Here is a 5,178-nt window from a genome sequence, read left to right as displayed (position 1 = left end):
CTCCTCCTCTGACGATGAACACCAGCTCTCCCCTGACCACCAGCCACCCACCCGCGTGTTTTCCTTCCCCGAGCAAACCGAGGCGGCAGAAGTCGATGACGATAGCCTAGCTGAGGAAGAGGATCCAGACGAGGTCGAATTTGAGTCGGGGGAAGAATCCACCGATTTGGATGAGATCCAATCTGTTTTCCCCTCTTCTCCACCTAGGCATCGACGCGACTTCGCGAACGTCTTCATGTCGTTCACCCCCATCGAGCACTTCCAAAACCTAGCCTATGCTCTTGTCAATCCACCCCACCCATCCCCCCAAGCCTGCATCTGCCGTGCGCTGCAATCCGGCGCAGGAAACTCTCTCGTCCTGATTCGGGCCTCGTCCTACGGGGGCATGCCTAGTAGTCTTTGGGTCGGCCTACGAGAGGGAAGTCTCCATCCTTTCCAGCCCACTTACATGCCCCGTCAACACCGTTAGCCTTGTTCGCTATGAGGACACAGAAAATTGCTTTCTCTTTCGCCTTGGCACGGTATCTGCCCTAAGCATCGAAGACTTCCCGCTAGAATACTGGTTCACCCCCACAATCATAAATTCCATCGTCCCTTTCACCTGCCCAATTCAGATCGACCTGATCTGCCTCACCGGTGTCGACTACTCCGCGGTTCTTGTCTCTGTCAAGAGCCGTAGCCTCACTGACGTGCCCCACACCATCCCCGTGCATGGTTTCTCCAGCCTTGGCGCCATTGCTTTGGTTCTCGTGATCCACTCCCAAGAGCTCCCTCCCGATCCCGCCTTCACGATGCCAGACTCCGACGATGACAGCAACGGCAGGGGCGGTGGGGACGATGATTTCCCCAGCGGCATGGACCCTAACCTTTCCGCCCCACCACCACCTCCCACTGATGAAGGCCACGACGACCGGGTCGTCCAGCTGCTCGGCGGCCTCACCATGATGGGAAACTGCAAGCCGCTGGTGTGTGCGGTGCCTCTAACTGCCCGCCCCAAGTAGGTGGAGGTCAAGCTCTTCAAGGGCTTCTACGACGTGCGCGTCCAGGGCGCGGGCGGCGAGCGCGGCTTCTACCGCATCCCCATGAACCCCGCCGGCTCGCCCAAGCTCATCGTCGCCAACCTTGCCACCTGCTCCATCGGGCTCCTTGACAGGGTGGCTACGATGGGGCCTTCCCACATGCCATTCACGGACGCAGAGGTCATCTGCAACGACTTCCGTGGCCGCGTCTTCACCCCGGACTGCGACGGTGAAGACCAGGTCATGCAGGCCGTGGAGCGCTTCGACAATGGGCAGCCACCCATCCAGGTAGCGTCGCTGCTGCCTGTCGCCGGCATCATCCAGGATGGGGAGCCCGAACCTCTGCAGCTGTCCCCTCCACCACTCGACACGGTCGTCGTCGACCTCCCTCCCCGTGCTGCTTCGCCCAAGATCTTCTACACCCGCCGCAGTGCACGTATCAAGAAGGGAGAGCACCCAAACCGCATGACGATGCTTGAGAAGGCCACCATCAGAAAGAAGCTCAAGCTGGAGGGCAAGAGGGCTGCGCCGAGCTCGGCGTTTCTGCTGCCAGCGGCTGAGCTACTGGAACTAGCCAAGGACGGCGGGCCTCCGCTTCCGCGCAAGGATGCCGTGCAGCTGGCCGTTGCCTGCGGCGTCTCCGAGATCGACCTCAACTCGATGCCTGCCAGTGATGATGTGTGAAGGCCCCACGACCAGCGTTGCACGGCGGCGCCACCCCATGCCCTTCTCCTCATGCAACTACAGCTCCTCTACCAATTTTAGCAGTAGTACCTTGAGCACGGCGAGCCGTCGTCATATCTACCCCCTCATGCCCCTAGTCTGTAACCCCTTTTTCTGTGTTTCTCTGCCCTTCTATGTTTTGTGCTCCGCTATCCCCTCTGTAACCGACTGTTCCATCGTTTATGTGTTTTGTTATCCCCTTTGTCTTCTATCTGTCTCTCTTCAGGTTCTTAATGATTAGGGAGCTCTCGATTATCTCCTGGAACGTGCGGGGCCTGGGTAGACACAAAAAATGCACGGATGTAAAGTCATCTCTCTCTTCGTCCACTTGCTCGGTCCTCTGTCTCCAAGAATCTAAGCTGCAGGAGATTAGTCACTTCAAGGCTATCTCGTTTCTTCCCCCCAATCTGCGTAATTTCCACCTAATCCCCTCCAATGGTGCCTCGGGTAGGATTGTCACCGCCTGGGACGACATCATTTTTACCTGCTCAAAAATCGTCAAAGGGGAATACGCCTTAACATGCTGGTTTGAATCACGCGCGGATGACCTTGCTTTTGCCATCACTAATGTCTACGGCCCTTGCGACTCGGCCTCTAAACCTCTCTTCCTACAATCTTTGGTTGATTTGATGCCAGCTATTTCCTGCCCTTGGGCAATCATCAGCGACTTTAATATCATTCTCAGGCCCTCTGATAAATCGACGACGCACTTTAGTACGGTCGAGGCCAATCTGTTTGCCACCACCATCAACACTCTTCAGCTGCAAGATCTCCCTCTCCTCGACAGGCGCTTCACGTGGTCTAACCATCAAGATGTGCCTATCCTTGTTCGGCTCGATAGGGCCCTTGCCAACGTTGCATGGGCTACGACTTTTCCCGACACCTCCCTCTCCTCGATTACTCGAACGACTTCCGACCACGTCCCTATCCGCCTCACCGCTGCCACATCTATCCCTCGATCTACGGTTTTTGGCCTTTGATCGCTCCCTGCTCAACAATCCAGATTTCAAGGAGAAGGTGATAGCTAACTGGAGGAGTGTGGGCACTCGTCATGGCCACCTCGGCTCCGCTGGAGTTCTATCCTTAAAAATTAAGCGCACCCGGGACATGGCCAAGAAGTGGATGGCCTCCTGTCGGTCCCCCAAAACCCTAGCTTTGAACTGTCACACCACTATTGACTTCCTAGACAAGCTTGAAGAGGCCCGCCCCTTCTCCCCGCTCGAATCGCACCTCCGAACGATAGTCAAATTTTAAGCACAGTAATATTCTGTTGGGATTCTTGGTGTTTATATTTCGAATTCACCAAAACAAATAATTACATCTGGACATTTTCACACACCATAGGGATTCGGCAAAGACCATCTCATTCTACACATGGCAGATTGTTTGATATATATGACCAATCGGTCTTACAACAATTTATATACATACAATGATGTCCGTCCTCTTAGTATGCAATTTCAGATCAGCAAAATAAAGGCATCAAGACAGTGACCATCAAAGTAGACAAAATGGTATTGTAATCTGCATAGGAGTCATGACGGTAAAACTTGTATGTTCACTGCACTGCATGAAACCAAAAAAGAGATTTGTTAGTTACATATCTGCAGAAAAGCAAAATGAACTTACCTAGTGCTTATCTGTGTAGGTGTTCCAGAAAAAAAATACATAACTGGAAGTTGCGCTAGCTGCTCTTTCTCAAGTATGATGTGAAAATTCCTGCAAGAAAAAACATCAGCTGAAAACAAAATTAGCGGCAACAATGAGAGGCCGAGGTGACCCATATGAGAAGCTTATTAGCAGCTTGAACCATAGCAGGCCAGAATTTTTCATTTTGTGGCGAACTGATCACCTTCAAAAGCTTTTATATACTCCCCTAAATAAAACTTTTATATACTTCACACACATATAGATGCACCCAAATAGAGTGCCGATCTGAAGGTAACCATGTGCTGGCCGATCGTTGCCCTTCAGCGTGATCTGTAGGTTGAGACTCGAGCATTGGATTCACCGCCATAACTTTTTCATGGCAACACCATGTGGCAGAGGTTGCAACAGCGGTCAGGCAAAGAGGCATAAGGCTATAGTGTGGCTATTGTAAGAGCTCTGTGGAGCCTGTCGGAGCATAATATGAGGTTGGCAACACTAACCATGGTGATTCGGGAAGGAGCGCATACCTGTGGAGAAGGCAGAGTTGAGACAGGTTTTTATCCAGAAATAAGAGAAGAAGGCTCCTACAAGCCTCCTCAGAGATCAGCGGTCCTGGGCCGTTGGATCAGTTTGCTTGATGCGTTTCTGGACGTCGGATCAGCATCTGGATCAACCTGGGCCGTCGGATCTCGAGCTGGCACTGCTGGAATGAATAGTAATGGCAGCAAAATGTAAATACCATGCCCCCACCGGGGTATTTTGGTCATTTCACATAGAGGCCTATAAAAGCTAGCAGCTCCCGTGGCAAGCCCTAGCCGCCTCCTCCCCACACTCGCCACCCCGCCCGCGCGTCCCAGCCCCCTCCCCTAACGCCGCCGCCCACCTCCACCCAAACCCTAACGCCGCCGCCATCTCCTTCGCCCTGCCCGCCGGACCCCCGCCGCCCACTTCCCCGGCGTCGTCGCCGTCGTCCACCAGCAAACATCCCCTCCTTCCCTCCCCGCGTGGCCCCGCCGTCCCGCCCCGCCCACCGCGGCTGCCATGGATGAGCTCCAGTCCGGTCCTCCTCTCCTCCCCGTTGTTTTCCCCTGCTGAGATCACCGCCGGTGCGGCTCTCCCCGTAGAGTGCGCTCCTCGCCGTCACTCTTGCAGGCGCCACCGCTCTCCCGTTCTCCTCTCCTGCTCCGTTCCTCCCTGTCAATGAGCTCACCGCTGCCACTGACGCGGTACTCCGTCCTTCCCGAGCCCGGCGACGATGGAGGCGCGCGGCCACCACGCTCCCATTCTCCTCTTCTGCTATGTTCCTCCCCGCCAGCCACCTCACCGCTGCCACTGACGCGGTACTCCGTCCTTCTCGAGCCCAGCGACGATGGAGGCGCGCGGCCATCCCTCCCCGTGTGGTGGTGGAGGAAGGAGGGGGCCTGCACGGTTGTCGGCGACCTCCTCCCCGACCATCGACCAGAGGGAACTGGAGATCGATGTTCGATCTCTGCCGGCCTTCATGTATTTGTTCAGGGAACTGCAGGTCGACCCCTGCTCTCCTTCCTTTCTCTATTCCTGTTTCTTTGCAGTCCTAGGCTTGTATTTGTGCGCCGGTGTATCTTTGTTGTTTTCTTTGTCTGGGGATGTTGTTGGGTTCAGTTGGTGTGCAGGTTAGGCACCGCTTGATTCAATTGGTATGCAGGCTAGCCAATGATTGTATCTCTTTGTTGTCTTCTTTCTGGTAGAGGCAAAATGTATTATCCCTGGCTGGATTTTTGTGGCCTCCTTTCCTTCTTTGTTCTTT

This window comes from Triticum dicoccoides, chromosome 4A (assembly GCF_002162155.2).
Source record: "Triticum dicoccoides isolate Atlit2015 ecotype Zavitan chromosome 4A, WEW_v2.0, whole genome shotgun sequence".
Lineage (NCBI taxonomy): Eukaryota > Viridiplantae > Streptophyta > Magnoliopsida > Poales > Poaceae > Triticum > Triticum dicoccoides.
The sequence above is the reverse complement of the archived record's forward strand: the minus strand, read 5'-3'. Positions refer to the sequence as shown.